Here is a 19,575-nt window from a genome sequence, read left to right as displayed (position 1 = left end):
TGGTTTATTAAAAGCCACATTGTATAAGAAAAACTGGTTACGCTTTTTCTAAACAAAAAAACAAGCTTTAAAGGTTTTTTTTTTTGTCTGCATACCCTCTTAATTCCATCTGTAAAACATAACAAACTTTTTCAAACTTTTAATCAAATAAAATGCATAATTACTCACAGTAGCTAGTTATTATTCCTTGGCTCATTGATAACAAAATTACCATAACGTCCGGCTTACAATTTTATCAATAAAATACATCCTATCGGAGTTTTTATGTCTTTGTTTATCTTATAAGCATAAATAATCCTAAGTTCAACTACAAGACGTAACAAAAAAATAATAATAATAAAATAAAACCGAATTTATTTTTACGTGTGATTTTAAAACCCATTAATCTGCGAAGTTTCCTCCAATTGTTTCACTTTTATATCCTCATTTAAAATACATCGCCAATTCCTTGCCGAGAAAGGAAAACCGAAAAATAAGAATTCTGTGAGTGATGTTGGATTTTTATTCCATTCTCTCTCCACCAGTTTTGAAGCCTGAACCAGTTTTACGGCTTCTCGCCGCTATACCGATTCTTGCAACACTACAATTTCACTCGCCGTAGTCGACTTATGCGATATTTGCTGGTAGCTATTCGAGAAAGGGTGGAATCGCCGAGAACACCTGTTCTTTGCGCGGTAGGATGGCAGTGGCTTCGAAGTAGATCTTCTGGGGCTTAAGAACAGTTCTTTTGGTGTGGAGATTAAACATTATATAGCGATTTCTTTCATGATCAGAACATTTATAATTTGGATGAAGAAAAACTAACGGAACAATGGAAGACTTATATATTGGAATGGTGATTAAGAATTTTATGGATTTATCCTTCCTGATCAAATTCATTTAAATCGAATAACAATTTATAGGAAGAAAATTCTCTAGAGTTTCGAAGCTTTGGAACAACAGAATAGTTCTGCTTACGAATGGTGATTAATATTTGCACCAAGATTTTCGCCGTAATCAAATTAATTTAAATCGAATTAATAATTTATGCACGGAAAACCATCTTGAATTTCAAGTCTTTGAAACATCGGAGCAGTTCTATTTACGAATGGTGATGAAGAGTTATTTATTGTTTTTTCTTAATCAAATTAATTTAAATTAAATTCAAAGAAAACCTTGGATTTAAAGTGATCTTTTTTTCCTGACATCTTTACTAAGAATATTATCCAGTTATGTTCCAATCAAAAATATTTCAACTGTCCAATTAACTGTGATTAATACCTGGCGTGAAGACCTTCCTGGACGCTAGAGCAGCATTTTTTCAGTGCCGTGATTAAGGATAGTTGCGTTTATCATCTACAGTCATAACAGAATTAATCCGATTATTAATTGGTTTCGGATTGTGTTCCAACAGGTTTCTAACTGGAAAAGGTAATCGAAACTGGTTGTTGCGTTATTTTATTTAATTTTTGCAAGCGTGGTAATCACTTCCGTAATATTTATTTTACTTATTTATCTACAGTCACTAGAAGTAGTAAAAAAAGCGTTAGTGAATGCTAAATTTTATACCTGAACTTATGTGTTATGATTTAAACTTAAAATGGCTGATTTTATGTCAGTTCGAAAACTTGGTCCTATTACATTAAAAGAATATTTTTCGCTACTTGAAAAACTGAGAAAACTATCTTCACTTATTTCTTTGATGAACTTAAATTTGCATGCTGTATCGAATTAAATAGTGGTGTTTCAACATGGCGGTGCAAACAAATGTGGATTATTCTTAATTGGAGATCTTAAAATTTACGTGAATGTGTGTTTTAGTAACATTTGGTGGATTTTCCTCAATTGTGGATTAATTATTTAGGATTTATTTGTGAAAGGAGATGGAATAACATAATTTTTATTGGAATCTATTTTTAAGTAAGTACTTTAAATATTTAAATTATAATTTTTAGATTTTTGAATTCTCAGAAATTTTCTTTAACATGATTTTTTTCTCCAGAGAATTATGTGATGTTCCATTTTAGCTCTAATAATATAGACATAAAAACTAGTACAATCGAGGATATAAATAATAAATTTTAGAATAATAATTTTGAAATTTTCAGAAGCATATTTATTTTAAATTAAGTTTATGTAAAGCGATGTCTATTTTATTCTTTTTCGGAAAATTAACGATTCTTCTAATTGAAATATTATTAAAATATAAAAAAAATTTTTTCAATAATCTCTATGACAAAAGATGCAAAAATATTAAAAAAATTTTTCCACTAATTCTGCTTCTTAGGAATTTTAAATATTTAAATTCCAAGTTTAGTGAACAGTATTCGAAAAAAAAATTATCCATGCACCTTTTTCGATATGATTCATGAAGCATTTCAAATAAATACTTATATGTTCCAAATTAGTTAATTCATGTTTAAAATTTTGTATTTAAAATGTATAATAAGAATTTTTCAGTTTAATTTTAAAATAAGGATTTGATTTCTTAGAGATTAGCATAAATCATCATGACATACCACTTTTAATTTTTTGAATTCCTCTCTTAAAGGAAATGAATAAATAAATAAGAAAAAAGTCGAATTAAAGATTTTAATAATGCATTATCACTGACCTGGATTTATAAAAATAGTGGAGGGGCTAAGATAGAAATTTATTTCAAATCAGTAATTTGATTGTTTCTGCATCTGCATTATGAAAAAAAATTATAATTAAAATATAACTTTTTTGTATAAAATTACGTTAACACACTTTTTAAAATACGAGAAACCTTAATAAAGAATATTAATAAATGTTTTAATCCGTTTGAAAACTGGAAGTTAGAATAATTTTTAATGAATATTTAAATCTTATCAAAATTTGGATTACATACTTAACATTCAGAGCTGTAAAAAATTTTTCAATAATGTTTCTGTGCTCATCAAATATTTTTATAGGTAGTTTTTTTTTCTTTTCTGCAATTGAATGATTACTAAATTTAATTTGATTTATATATGAAAATTAAAAGTTTAATTTTATTTCCTTACATACTTAGATACGAGATATTGTTTAAAATAGTTTTTTTTTCATTTATTTTACTTATGAGTAAATGATAAACATATCTTAACTGAGCTGCCAGTTCGAGAAATAATAATGTTTGATTGTATTATCTGGAAAAAAAATAGATTCAATTTTCTTTCTTTTAATTTGGTGCATAGGTATTAAAAATAGGATTTTGAAAATGTAATTGAAGTACAATTCAAAATCAGTTGTTTTTTAAAATTTATTGCTTTTACTCTTTTGAAAAGATTTGTAAAACAGAAATAAGTTATGCAGTTAATGAAATTTGAGTTTATTTAAAAGTTTAATTTTTTTCAATATTTAATTTTAATTTACTATTAGTTAATCTATTAGATTTCGTCACTTGTAATTAAAAAATATTTTGTTATAGAAATTTATTATATGTATTTTAAACTTAACACTATAAATTTCATTACGATCTTAAATCATTAGCATTGTAAGAATAATGAAATAATGAATTAAGTATTTTTTAGAATGGCAAAAATACTGTAAACTTTTCATAGGTTAAGAGTATAGCAAAAGACAGAACTTTCCTTAATTTATTTTTCATAAACATACATTTTACTACAACGCTTAAAAATTTATAGGAATTTATTTATAAAATTTAGAAAAATAACACTTTACTTAATAATAGCTACAAAAAACATAATAATAACAACCATTTTTTAGATAAAATGCAATGANAATAATGAATTAAGTACTTTTTAGAATGACAAAAATACTGTAAACTTTTCATAGGTTAAGGCAGGGGTTGCCAAACTTTTTTGATCATCGACCCCTACATAATTTTTCAAAATCTCCATCGACCCCCATAAAAGTAATTTTTCGTTAATTAAAATAAAACTCTATTAGATACTGTGTTTGTACATTTATTTTATGATTTTGAGCATTTATTAAAGTAATAGTACATACTGTAACAATAGTTTTATGAAAAATATATTAATGTTGAAATATAAATACCTTAATATTTATGAAATAATAAGTAATTATAAGTAAGTAGAAATAATAAGTAAAGTAACTACGGATTTATTGCTTCTTAATCAATGACATGGGTGTGCCTGGTGTTTCTTTTTTGTTGCAAGGTTCGTTATATTGGGTTCAAAATTGGTCTATTTTTATCTTAAATCCCCTCGAAATTCCACATTTAATATTTCTGTTAAGATTGAATTTACGTGACTGAAACTGGCTTCAACCATATAGGAACTTGGAAATGCTATCATAAATGGCTGAGCTATTTCTTAAAGTCTTTTGCATTATATTTATATTTGTCCAAAATTTGCTTATCGTTAAATTTTTAAAAAGCGTCTTTGCTTCAAATCCCCATAATAATTCAGCAAGCTCATCTTGCAGGTTGATGTCCACGTTTTCAATTAGAGCAGAAAATGGCACAATAATCCAATCAGGGATGTCAATGTTTTCCAAATCAACAAAACGCAGTTTAGAATCGTCGCTCAATTTTTGAAGATTACCTGTATATATTTCACCTGTATATAAGTCTTCTTTTATTTCTAATTGTCACATATCTGAAAAATACTGATAATACTTCGATCAATCGATCCTTCCGGTTCGGATCGACCCCCATTCGACCCCCTGGCTCAGATCGACTAAATAGACCCTTGGGGGTCTATATAGACCACTTTGGCGACCTCTGGGTTAAGGGTATAGCAAAAGACAGAACTTTCATTAATTTATTTTTCATAAACATACATTTTACTACAACGCTTAAAAATTTATAGGAATTTATTTATAAAATTTAGAAAAATAACACTTTACTTAATAATAGCTACAAAAAACATAATAATAACCATTTTTTAGATAAAATGCAATGAAATTTCCTTGATATCGTAAGAATGAATAAGCTTTTACTCACTATCATTTTATTTCACTCAAAAGGATTTAATCATTCAGAAATTTAAAAAAAAATAATAATAATAACATCGAATGATGAGTTCTAATAAAGAGTTTTTTATTAAATTTTGAAAAATAAAATTTTGAATAATATTAATTTTTTTTTTATTTTGTGAAAAATAATGTAATTTTTGTTGTATGGAAAAATAAATTAAACTATAACCGTATATTTTTTTTGTATTTAATCTGGGAAGTTTTCGAAACGTCATTATTTGAAAATTTATCAATAATAAGGTTAATATAAAATTTTACTTAAAAATCTAAGTGTTAATATATATAGTTTCGATGCATAAAACCATATAATATATTTTTTTGTTAGTAAAGTTTTCAATACAATAAGAACTTTTTTTTCTTCAGCATTGTGAAGTAATTAGTTTGAATAGACAGTGCTGTGTGAAATAATAAATGAATTCCGATTAATTAAAAAACAATTGAATAATTGCAGACTACTTAAGCATACAAAGAATTCAAATAAACAAACAAGTAGAATTCTCGTCTTTTTCCGAATTAAATAAGCGTGAAACTAAATATTTATTTTGAGTTCAAAATTTTATTTAAAACGTTTCTAAGAATAAAGACATATCATTATTCTTTTGTACGTAAAAGTTCCAGAATCACCGTATCTCTTTGTTTTTGTTTTAAATCATTCGTTTAATTACTCTTTAGCGGCAAAAACCAATTAAATTCCTATAAGGTCAACTACAAATAGTTTTTAATTAAAGATTACCTCAGTACAAACAACGAATTAAAGTAAACAGACAGTTTGCTTATGGTATTGCATAGTACCGCATGATTTGCTATTAAAACAAGTATATAAAAAGCTTTACATTCCAGAAAATCCCTCGCGTAGCATAGACACCAAAAATAGCTTCGATAAAATGAAAAGAAAAAAAAATGGCTTATGTTTATGAAGAGTAAAGTGAATTGATACACTGAGACGAAAAAAAAATGCCTATTATTAAGATAAAAATAACGTCATCAAAGAAAAAGGTAATCTCTTGGAACACTCCATTGTTCTTATTATTCGGACACTCTCTTTTTATCGTCTGCCTCATCTACATAACGGTACATTGTGTAAAAAATAGGTTCGCTAAAGCTTTACACGCGATTTTTTTTTGGATTAAAGGAATATTTCGTCTAACTTTAGATATCTTGATCCTTTCTCCACTTTTCGTCTTTTTAACACCGCGATCACGAATAGTTTTCACCATACTATTGTCTTCTAGTGTTTTTTTTCCCTAGCGTGCACCCAAATCTGAAAAATTCTAAAAGATGTGTTCTTTTTTAGTTTATAATCTTGTGGTAAATCTTTTCACTTTGGTAGATATTCCAGATCACGGAATTCATTAGTTGGAAAATCATTTTAAAAGAGCTGTTCTTGCTACAGGGAAATGAACTGATAGTTATTTTTTGAGTTCATGTTGCTGATTCGATATCGATTTAATAAGTAGTTAAATTTATATTGATTTTTCTCATAAATCAGTTACTGGTTTTAACAACCTATATCATGTAATAAGACAAAAAATAAACAAATACAAGTTTTTTAATTCTTGGTCACGGAGTTCATTGGCAGAAAATCGTTTTAAATCGTTCTTGCTACTGAGAATATTTTTGAATTGTTCGTGCTACTGATTTGATATCGATTTGAACTTGTTGTTTAATTTATATTAATTATTTAAATAAGTTACTGGTTTAACAGTATATAATTTTTAATGGGGTAAAGAATAAAATAATATAAAGTTCTTTTTTTTTAATCTCTGAGTTCATTGACAGAAAATCGCTTTAAAATAGCTGTTCTTGTTATAGAGAATATTTTTGAATTGTTCGTGTTACTAATTTGATATTGATTTAAACTTGTTGTTTAATTTATATGGATTATTCTCAAAAGTTAGTTACTGGTTTTATCTTCATGTAATTTTGAATGGGATAAAAAATAAACCGATACAAAATTATTAATTCTTAGTCACGGAATTCATTCAGCAGAAAATCTTCTTAAAAGAGCTATTCTTAAAGCAAGAAATGAACTAATTGAGCTTTTTATGTTCCTGTTACTGATTTGATATTAATTTGAATTTGTTGTTTAAATTATATTAATTATTTTCATAAATAAGTTACTGGCTTTAAGAGCCTATAATTTTAAATGGGATAAAAAATAAATTATATGAATTTCTTAATTCTTGATCACGGAGTTCATAGGTAGAAAATCATTTTAAAAGAACTAATCTTTTTAGAGAGAAAAAAACTGATAGTTAGTTCGTGTTGCTGATTTGATATCGATTTGAATTTGTTGTTTAATCTACATTAATTAATCTCAAAAATTAGTTACTGGTTTTATCAGCATGTAATTTTTAATGGGATTAAAAATAAACCAATACAAAATTATTAATTCTTTGTCAAATCAGCAGAAAATCGTTTTGAAAGAGCTATTCTTACAGTAGAAAATGAACTGATTGAGCTTTTTATGTTCATATTATTGATTTTACACCAATTTGAACTTGGTGTTTAAGTTCTATTAATTATTTTCATGAATAAATTGCTGGTCTTAAGAGCTTATAATTTTAAATGGGACAAAAATTGTACTGCTACGAATTTCTTAATTCTTGATCACGGAGTTCTTCGGCAGAAAATGATTTTAAAAGAATTAATCTTGTTAGAAAGAAAGAAACTGATAGTGAGTTCGTGTTACTGATTTGACATCGATTTGAATAAGTTGTTAAATTAATAGTAATTATTCCCATCAATTAATTGCTGTGGTTTAAGCAACGTATGCCATTTAATAGGATAAACAGCAAACTAATACAAAATTATTTATTCAAGATGGTGGTAGAAATTTTTTTAAAAACATCTGTTTCTGTGACATGGAAATTAACACATAGTGATTTTTCAAGTTCATGTTATTGATTTGATATCAATTTGAACAAGTTGTTAATTTATAATAATTATTGTCATAAGTTCGTTATTGGCTTTAACAACGCATATAATTTAATAAGAAAAAGAATAAACCAATATAAAATTATTAAATCTTGATCACATTGTTCATTCGGCAAAAATTTTTCTTCAAAGAGCTACAGTGGTTAATTGCATTTGTTTCTCACCCATATTTTTCCAGTTTTCGTTGGATAAATAAAATTTTAGCAAAATTCTTGATTCAATAAAGAAAGGTTTTAAAAGTGATTATTACAATAAAACTTAATTGTTTTTTTCCTAGTTCATATTACATATTTTAATATCATATTTTGGTACAACTCAAATATTCATTTAAAATGTTATATGTACTCATTGCAGTATGATTCTACGATTGACATGATTTTTATTAAAAGAATTCTGACTGTTGGCCATTTGCCTACTTTTAAAAACAAATTTTGATATTTGTTTTTTTTTTCTAACTGTTTAACACAGGTGTCACGAAAACTTTCCCCCAGTGCATTGTCTTGAGGTATGTATTTTCCCTACTTGCGTGCATCCAAATCTGATGAGTTCATAAAAACGTATATCTTCCAGCTCTTAATCTCAATGCAATCTTCCGACATAGTAGGGGAAATTCTAGATTACCAAACTCATTTAATATGAGAGGAAAATGAATTGATGCTAAAGAGGAACTGTAAATGATTTTCTAAGTTACAGATGAATTTTAAACTTAAATATCGACTCATTCTACACGGATAAAAAATAAAAAAAAATAAATAAAATAAAAAAACATCGTCGTAAATGAAGCACAAATAGAGATACAGAAATAGACGTACTATAGTTTTGTGGTCTATAAACAAGATGTGTTCAGACGATGAGGAAGGTTCCTGTTTATAGAACCGAGACTATAGTATGTCCATTTATGTACTACCTTTATTTAAGGTTTATTCTCGACATTTTTTGCTATTATGACGATTTTGCACAAGATATACCCCTAACCTCATTTGGTCATTCTGTATGGTTAAAGTTAATTAGTGAATTAGAGATGATTTTCTTGTATGGAATTAAATGAAACTCGTGCAAGGAATCATTCTTGCATGGAATCAAATTCCATGCATGGAATTAAATGAATTCGTGGCCCTGCACATCGCTTTTATTTACCATAATGTGTTGCGGACAGAAAAAAATTTCTGGTCAAATTACGTTAAAATTTTCCGGAATGAAAACTCTGATATGCTATAATTTTCACAGTAACATTTTTTGCGAAATCATTGAATCGCTGTGATTTAATAAATACTACTGTAAAATTTACGGTATAAAATATCACGATAAAAATTTTTTTTACGATAAAATCAATTTTACGGTTCTGCACTGAGAGTGCCAGTACATTTTACCGTAATTTGATTCAAAACTTTTTAAAGCTTGGATGCACTACTTTTACTGTACAGGGTGTCAGTACTTTTTACTGTAGTTTTATCAGGAATATTTTACAGTGCAAAAGCTAGAATAAGGGTTGCCAAATGGTGTCCGCGAACAAATTGCTTATGTTTGCAAAGGAATTGTCTAACTTTAAGGGGGGGGGAATCAAGTCAGTTTACTTCTTTAAAAAAATAAATAAATAAATAAAGACTCATTATATTTAATAGATTCGTTATTATACTAGAAATTATTTATGTACGGTGAGCAGGCAAATAGGTAATGAAGTATAATTGTAACACCCTAAATTACTTTGTAACTCCCGATCACATTTTTATGAACTAAGATGGAATTTAACAAATGTAAAGCGTACTAAGAGAATATGGAACATTCATTTTAATAATTTATTTTGAAATTATATATCGTTATTTTCTTAACTTAATAATGTTATAAATTATATAAACATGGTGTAAACAAATTTTTGCATAACTTTGAATTAGAAAAAAAATTTTATGAAAAAAAAATCAAAACTTTGAATGAAATCAAGAAAAAAAAATTTTTTTGGGTTCTTTTTTCAAGTTTATTTTTTTTATTACTATTAGTCCAATTAATTTCAAATTTTGAGATTTTGTCATTTGTATTAAACGATCAGGTTTATTCGATGACGTAGAAAATAATTAGAATTCAAAAATTGTTTTCAATTACTAACCAATGAAAAAGTAAATATGTAATAAATTAGAATTAAATTATCTTTACTTAAAGGAGTTTTAAAAATGTGCAATCAGCTTAAGAAACAGAATAAAATATTCCAAAAGACATTATTGGACCACATTTTCCTGATTTCCATCACTTTAAGGGACAAAAGAGAGAAAATTTTTTTTTTGGAGAGGGTACTTTTTTATGTTAGATATCGTAATTCAAAGTTCCGTCTGCACTAACTAGTTAAAAAATGAAAAGAAAAAAAAAGCTAAGTGACATTAAAGTGGTATCTTAGAATCCGACCATCTAATGATGTCACGCTTGGTGGAAAAGAAGGGGGTTGTCAAAATTGTACCAGTTGACAATGGGGATAGGAAGGTAGTACCAAGAAGTGCCATGTAACGCATTTGGGGTAAAAATTAAAACATTTAATCTCAGCTTATTAAATCTTCCTATATAGTTAGTTATTTTGAATTCTGTTATTTGCAGTTAGTTATTAGAAATTCTGGTTTTCAAAATTGTTGAGTTTTTATTAACATACACTAAGTAAAAAAACAAAAACGGAATTGAAAACCGATTAAAGGGTTTTTATGCTATGCTCTTAGATTCGAGATAAAATTACAATATTTGACTACATTTTCCAAATTTTATCACATATTATAAAAGCATATTTTATTGTTAATTTTACCGAAATCATTACCAAAGCGTTTCTGTAAAAATTACCGCGCTTTTTGGTGTTCCCATAGAGCTAGAAACGCAATAAATTTTACCATATTCCGATAGCTATGACCAAATTTTTTTTTCTCCGCCCACACATCTAAACATTACGGTTGTTATGCTCACAAGTGCTATTAAAACGCCTAATTAGAGTTTAAGAATAAAATTTGAAAACTGATCTAGAACATGTGTTTTGTTCCAGAACTGCTAATATATGTTTATGTAATTTAGCGTAAGAGAGTAACAAAGAGGATAGGTGGTTTGGTGAACTGTGGCGCTTAGAGTCACATATAGAGACTATGTCATATATACTTATGTCACATTACTATATGTCACATTACTTATGTCACATGTAGAGAAAACGATCATATATTAATGAAATCGTAATTTTGTTTACAAACGATCCAATCTTTTGGTCTTCATAACCTTTCTTATATGATTGAAAGTCAGAAAACAGACGATTTCGACGTGTTTTCTAAATCTATAAATTGAAGGAGGGAGTCAAAACTATTGAGGAAAAAATGTGCTACATCATTTATTGTCGCACGGAAATCTGATCATTCGATTATAACTAATTTTTTTTTTTTCGCTTCGAACAGAAATGCATTGCGATTTAGGAGAGTTACTTATTGTACTTTTCTTGCAAGTGTTACTCGTCATTTGTTATGGCAAATTTACTTTGATCCAAGGACGGGAGTTTTCGTAATGTTTTTTTAGTTCTTAATGTTAATGTAATATCCGAAAAACATTATGGTAGAAAGTAAGTGTAAGGAAATACATAAAACGACCCGACCTAATTTAAAGCAATTCAATAGGTAAAAAAAGTACAAATAAAGAATAACCAAAATGCTTTGTAATTTGTATGTTTTGGTTTAGTGCCATTTTGGTAAGCAATGTTTCGTTTTATCTTTTTTCGGTGTATGAGAGGAAATATTTACTGTTTCTTATATTTTCATGAAAGTAATTTTATGAAAATAATAACATATATCTATATAGTTTTTGAAGTTTGTATTGGAATCAAGTTTGAATTGTCTGTTTGTTTTGAAATTTTTTGGCTAATACAATGAAAAGTAATATAATCAAAAACAAAACTTGCAGGAATGTTTCTTTGAATACAAGTTTTGATTTGATATTCATATATATATTTGCATTAATAAATTATTCTTTTAAAAAATAGTGCATATTTACATTATATAATTGTGTATTTCCAATGCTGAATTGTATTTCGAATAGAGAGATTTTTTTTGTTTTTCTTTGTATAAACACTTTCCAGTCTCAATTTAAAATAATTAATATAAAATGTGTCCAGTTATAATTTAAATTTTCGCCGCTCGCGAAGAGCAATTAACTAATTCAATGTCTCATGCACTCAAATAAAAATAAAATATTTTTTAATGCTTGTTGACAAGAATAATGAATTTTTTTAATTAATTAATTTTTTTGCTAATTTTGAAGCAATGGCTGTTAAATTACGAACATTCTCAATATTACATTTACATTACATTTATGTACGGTACATTAATTTTCTTTATCTATGCCACAAATTAAAAAAAATGATCATATAATTATAAATTTGCAGTTACATTTGCAAACGATCTTTTTTTCTTGATATATTATCGGTTAAGAATTAAACGATTTTAATCGTGTTTTTTTAATATGTGCCAAGTTTTAAGTAATAGTTTTTCGTATCATGGATTTATAAATTTTTTCAAGCAGTAATATAATTACATTAAAACATTTTTAATGAATTTATTTGCTTAGACCGATGTTATCCTTCACTTATGTCACATACAGAGAAAACGATCATATATTAATGAAATCGTCATTTTGTTTGCAAACGATCCAATCTTTTTGTCTTCATAACCTTTCTTATAAGATTAAAAGTCAGAAAACAGACGATTTCGACGTGTTTTCTAAATATATGTCAGCATTCCATCATGCTTGGTTGGCAACAAAAGTGCTTCGAATGCTAATAGTCTCGAAAGCAAGATGCATATATGATTGTAAAGGCCCAGTGCCACTCATTTTTCTTCAGCTGATCGTTTGATTATGCATTGGTTGGGTGACAGACCATCTTCTGCTTATCATCAATTCATGGCTCTTTATTCTAGGAAAAGAGCTATTTCCGTATAGTAACATTTCTTGAGTCATCTTAAATCCTGGAATATGAGGCTTTACGAACAGTGAGTTTGGAACGTATAATTTTGTTCAGAAGGTTATGCTACTATTTATATATTGTTAACCTTTTGCCATACAAATGTCTTTGATACATTATATCTTTTATCTTGTCGTTTTTTACGATAATGTGTTTTTACCTTCATCATATCTAATACAGAAGGGGGGAGGAAACCACTACAAGTATTTTTAATCTATTCCACACATTCTAATATTTTTAAATTTGATATGATTTCTTATTTCTTTTGCTACTGTAATCTACGAACTATAATTTTTAAGTAGGTCAAGAACATTTATCGGGAAAGAAATCTTTTCTATGAATATTGATTATTAGGATCCTAAATATTTTAGGTCAAAAATCAGTAGGCATACCGTTTTTGCTATCCAAGGATAAATTTTAAAATCAGCACTGTTTATTAAATATTCATTATTTCTGAAAACAAAATAAAAATGTGTGCGTTTGAAAACAAAAATTATAACTCTGTAGATAAGCGAATGCGACAATTCTATGAAATAGAACTCCGTGATTAACAATAAGTGTAATCTCTAATAATTGTGGTTATAATTTAAATAATAATAGGTTTCATTAACTAAATAATTATAGGTTTCATAAGTTAAATATTTAAAGCGAAAAATATATCTTTAAATTAAAATTTCATTTTAGAATGAAATTTTAATTTAAAACTTGATTTTCTTGTTGTGGGGAAAAGTGATGTAGTCTTAAGAATGTATTGCACAGATATTCTCTCATTAGTTAATAGGAAACAAAATTCCTTAAGAAAAGCAAAATTTTAAAATTTTTATCACGAATTTTTAAATATATTTTTTGATTTTTCTTTAGTCTCTATTTGATTGATTTGCTCTCTGTAAAGTGGTTTTCAGCAAATAAATTTCTACAAAATATGAAAGAATTTCATATGTTTTTGCAAAGATTTTCCATTTCTTTTTGTAACACTTCAGAAACGTAAACAAAAGATTTAAATAATAGAAGTTGCACAAAAGTGAACACTTGTTAGAAACGCTTTCTCTAAATGTTTCTGTGATCAGTAATACACTCCACTTTTTGAAATTTTAGCACGTGTTAAACCGTATTAATGTACAAATTTTCTGTAACCTTAATTTTAATATGGTACTAAGTTAATGAAACTCATTAACTCTTCATTCATGAAATTCATTAAACTCTTGATTACACAACACTATGCACAGAGAAATAATTCTTTTAAAATTTCTGATCTGTATTTTAATGTTATTTCTGGTTTTAAAAAAAATTCTTATTGAAACCAAAATATGCGGTATTTAAACCATTCATTTAGTAATTTTCCCCTTCATATGGTAATGGTTTACCGGAAATTCTGGTTTTCAAAATTATAGTTCTTATTACCGCGCATTTGATAAAAAATACAAAACTGAAAAGCAAATTTAAGCGAATAAATATTTTTTACATCCAAAGTATCATAATAAAATCACCAAATTTCACTACATTTACCATGTTTCATCACATATTTCATCACATAAACCATATTTAATTGTTTCATCACATAAAACCATATTTAATTGTTAATTTCACAAAAACCATAGTCAAAGCGCTTCGGTAAAAATTACCGAGCTTTTGGTGTTTCCATAGAGTAGAAACACGGTAAATTTTACCCTATTCAGGTAGTTTTGACCACACTTTTTTTCTTAATGTGGTTAACTTCTACGGAATTATAGTTCAACAACTGTGCAAGTTATCGGCAGTGAGGTGAACCTATTTTTCTAAGAAAGTATTCCATGAGATGTTAATATTATTTTACAAGTAATTATTATTCAAGACATTTTAACTTGATAATAAAGAAAAAAAATATTCATAATAAAAACTTTGACAATTAATCAACAGCCTAATACCTTAAACATGAAACAAAATTTAGGTTAATTCATGCTTAGCTATGAGCACCTAGATCAAATAATAAAATGCTGTAAGTATTATTTCAAGAAAAATCGAGAACAACCAACAAAAAAAATCATTGTTTTACATTGTTGCAGCATATCATTTCCATTTTTAGGGGGAAAAAGTAGATTTCGATTAAATTTACGAACAGGATTACTTGAAGGCAATTTAAGAAAATTTCTCTTCTCCTTTCATTATGACAGCCTTAGCCTCATTTCTCATAAACAGATATCTGTAAAGACTAATCACTTTCTTTTCGACCTATGACATACTTTCTAGTTAGAAATATTATTATAATGCTTCATAAATACATTCTTCGTAAATATGTGTGCAGGTCAATAAGGAAATACCTGAGCATTTATTTGTAAACTAAATAAAATATTAACTGGAATGTGGGACAACATTAATTTATTTCAGTTGTTTGGGCACAAAATTAACAATTGCAAGATTTCAGATGTTAATTACATTTTGATCCTAGTGTTTGTTTTTAAGTTTGTTTTTTGTTTTTCATAATTTTATTCATAAATTCTGAGATTAATTTAAATGAAACTCTGAGAGAAAGCATAGGCTAAATATTGAACCATAATATTGGAACATTGGACTATATCATATATTTCTGCAGTAATATAATAAGGTGTTAAATTGAACCATATTTTCATTCTAACTGAACCATTAAAAAAGTTTAATCCAATTTAAGAAGGATTAATTTGAGAGATAGTGTGGTTCATTTCTTCACTGTATTGAAGTAGTAGCAATTTTCTACGAGGTTATGGTTATAACTTGTTCGAAATATTTCTCAATATGTTGAACTATAACAGTTATTTATGAACAAACCAAGAAATTTCCTTTTGAAAAAAAAATCCAAAATAAGCTTTATTCTGAAGTCGAAACTTTCATCAAAAGCCATTTTTAGCCTTTTGGCTCAGAGTTTTTTCTAAACGTATTTTTCTTACTTTTTTCATTATTTTGTATTAATTTAAGTCAAAATAAGAAAAAAATATTATATTTAGCATTTTACTAATTTATGGTTATGAAGTACGACATAAAACACCTTTATCTGTGTTAAAGGTAAAAATCTTCCAAACAATAATTTTTCAAATTTCTACTTATTTGCAGTTATTTAGATTTAAGAGAAACAGTTATTCATCATTGAAATTTCTTTAATTTACAAAATCACTTATTGATAAATTTTCGAATAAAAGAAAAAAGATTTCTAACTATTTTTTTTTCTTCGTATTTTATATTTTATGCATATATAATTTAATAACTTAACGGATTCTTTTTAGTAGCAGACAGTTTTTATAGTTAAAAAATCCCACGATATATTTTTGCTTGCAGTTAAGAGCACCAGAAAAAAATATTTAAAAGGGACATCGGTGTTTTATGTGCGTCAAAGGCTTAAGCTTTGATAAGTTTACTCCGAACTAATATTCCATGACTCTTATTTAAAAATCATTAGGAAACAATGACCTTCAGTTTTTTTTCTCCTTTTTTTCTTCTAAGAAACCATCTCTACCTCAATTCGCAAAAGGGAAAAAAACTGTCTTAATTCTAGCTTTTTCGAACATAAAAACGCAAGTTTCACTTCAAATTCGCACTGGTTGACCAACAGACCATTCCCGGCCATTTGACTTCGCAATAAAAAATATAAGAAACCAAATCATGTGCAGTGACAACTTCACATTCCATAGACAGTTGGGCAGTTCATCGATATTTCCTCCATCGGCGCATTGTGAGGACATTTGGCGACCATTTAACTAATCAACCGTTTATTGTCCTTACATTAACGTGAATGGGATGTAATTGTGACGCTTCCGTGTTGTTACAGGAAGGATTCTTTGGAGATAAGGAATGTAAGGGTGTGAAGTTTATCATATGTGTTGGTCTTAATAGTCTTAAGTGGTAATTAACTTATTTTATTGAGTTCGGTACTTATGAGCCTTTTGTTTGAAAAAAAATGTTACGATTGTTTTGTTTGGATATTATAATTATTAAAAACAAAACAAAGCAATCGCTGTATGATATATTTCTCGCGCTATGGTTTGTATACATGAAAGATTTCTGGGACTGTTTGAACGTATTGATCATATGACGCAGATGGGACATTGTTCTTTTTATATATTTTTTTCTGATCCTCTAATTGCAAGCAAAAATATTTTTTGGTATTTTTTTAATTATAAAAATTAATCTAATAATTACCCAAAAAAATCTGCGTGAAAAATTAGTTTTGCAGTTTGAATTTTTTTTTCATTCACGTTCAAGAATTTATCAAAAAAAAAAAAAAAAAAAAAAAAAAAAAAAAAAAAAAAAAACTGCAAATAAGAGCTAATTTGAAAAATTTTGTTTTTCACTTATTTTGACCTAAATTAATACAAAACACTGAACACTGAAAAAAGTATGAAAAATATGTTTAATAAGAATTGTGCGTCGAAGGGTTAAAAAGTAAAAGGAGAAAAAAAATTTTTACTATGTGTTCTATGATGATTCGTTGTAAATTCCAATTCTTTTTTTTTCTAATGTGTATATTCGTAATAGATCAGTATTCCTAATAGATTATATCGATTAAATGTCTTTCGCTAATAAAATAGATATTTTTAAAGATATATTCCTTATAGATAATTCTTTATTTTGTTAGAAGCTTACATTTAGTTAATATATTTTATGAAAAATTAGAGCATAAAAAATGAAAAAATTATGTTTAAGTGCGCATGAGAACATAAACGTAAATTTAATTTTTTAATTAATTAATTTATTAATTTAAAGGTAAATTTATATCTGATGTGCCATTTTAATAAATTTAACTTTTTAATTAATTAATTTAAAGGTAAATTTATATCTGATGTGCTATTCTAATAGAGGATTTCTTTTATCTAATCCGTATTAAAATGACTTTTAATTTGCGTTTTTCAGAGACACTACGGAATCTATTTTAAAAACAACTGTTTTATACTCTTCGTAATGTTAATTTTGACTTTAAAATTTATAATTTAAGGAAATGTTTCGTTAAAAAATTAATTACAATATTAAATTTAAAAAAACGATCATTAAAAAGTCTCGCGTTGAAATCTGTTCAATTAAAAAAAAGTTTTTGAAGATCAGAGCAGTAGATTCGAAGACAAGTTGACATTAAAGAAAAAAAATCGCAGTTATTCTCGAAAAAACGCCTTTTGAAGATATGTCTAAAGATTAAAATTTTGTTGCACAAAAATCACTTTAAAGACCAAACGTCTCGTTGAATTTAGACAGAAATTGATTTTTAAAAAAATTGGTAGCTAAATATATAATTAAAAAACAGAAATTGCTAGTTTTGAATTGAACGAGTAGTAAACACCTTGAACCTAAATGCATATAAAACTTTTCTATAATTGCCTCATCCAAATCACCCCTTAGAATTAGGCTAACTTTGTTTTAAATTAATCATAAAAATATGTAGAATAAGGAAATAAAAAAGACCAAACATATAAATGTTGATCCATATGTAAGGTAAACTCTTTTTAAGTTTAACCTACAATGAAGGTTGAGGAAACATATCAAAATTTTGAGTAAGTGTTTTGGAGTTTTTTTTTTTTTTTNGCTAATTTGAAAAATTATTGTTTTTCACTTATTTTGACTTAAATTAATACAAAACACTGAAAAAAGTATGAAAAATATGTTTAATAAGAATTGTGCGTCGAAGGGTTAAAAAGTAAAGGGAGAAAAAAAATTGTACTATGTGTTCTATGATGATTCGTTTAAAATTCCAATTCTTTTTTTTTCTAATGTGTATATTCGTAATAGATTAGTATTCCTAATAGATTATATCGATTAAATGTCTTTCGTTAATAAAATAGATATTTTTAAAGATATATTCCTTATAGATAATTCTTTATTTTCTTCGAAGCTTACATTTAGTTAATATATTTTATGAAAAATTAGAGCATGAAAAATAAAAAATTTATGCTTAAGTGCGCATGAGAACATAAACGTAAATTTAATTTTTTAATTAATTAATTAATTAATTTAAAGGTAAATTTATATCTGATGTGCTATTTTAATAAAAGATTTCGTTTATCTAATCCGTATTAAATTGACTTTTAATATGTGTTTTTCAGAGACATCAAGGAATCTATTTTCAAGACTATATTTTATACTCTTCTTAACGTTAACTTTGACTTTAAAATTTATAATTTAAGGAAATGTTTCGTTAAATTAATTACAATAGTAAATTTACAAAACGAACATTAAAAAGTCTCGCGTTGAAATCTGTTAAAGTAAAAAACATTTTTCAAGATCAGGGCAATAGATTCGAAGACAAGTTGACATTGAAGAAAAAAAATCGCAGTTATTCTCGAAAAAACGCCTTTTAAAGATATGTCCAAAGATAGAAATTTTGATGCACAAAAATCACTTTAAAAACCAAACGTCTCGTTGAATTTAGACAGAAATTGATTTCTAAAAAAATTGGTGATTAAATATATAATTAAAAAAACAAAAATTTGCTAGTTTTGAGTTGAACGAGTAGTAAACACCTTGAACCTTAATGCATAAAAACTTTTCTATTATTTCCACGACCAAATCAACCCTTAGAATTAGGCTAACTTTGTTTTATATTAATCATAAAAATATGTAGAATAAGGAGATTAAAAAGACCAAACATATAAATGTTGATCCATATGTAAGGTAAACTCTTTTTAAGTTTAACCTACAATATTGAGGAAACATATCAAAATTTTGAGTAAGTGTTTTGGAGTTTTTTTTTTTTTTTTTTTTTTTTTTTTTTTTTTTTTTTTTTTTTTTTTTTTTTTTTT

At 26.6% G+C, this 19,575-nt stretch overlaps 1 protein-coding gene across 1 annotated transcript in view; it reads left to right on the top strand.

The window, feature by feature from the left end:
• The first annotated feature begins 522 nt into the window (after window positions 1-522).
• The window catches only part of LOC107447826 (uncharacterized), a 124,533-nt gene continuing 105,480 nt past the window's right edge, over window positions 523-19,575 (top strand). Inside the window, exon 1 of the mRNA XM_043041886.2 lies at window positions 523-1,899. The gene's annotated coding sequence lies outside the window, so the exon portion shown is untranslated. The remainder of the gene's footprint in view (window positions 1,900-19,575) is intronic.

Source organism: Parasteatoda tepidariorum, chromosome 7 (assembly GCF_043381705.1).
Source record: "Parasteatoda tepidariorum isolate YZ-2023 chromosome 7, CAS_Ptep_4.0, whole genome shotgun sequence".
NCBI classification, from domain to species: Eukaryota; Metazoa; Arthropoda; class Arachnida; order Araneae; family Theridiidae; genus Parasteatoda; species Parasteatoda tepidariorum.
This window is presented reverse-complemented; position numbering and strand designations above follow the sequence as displayed.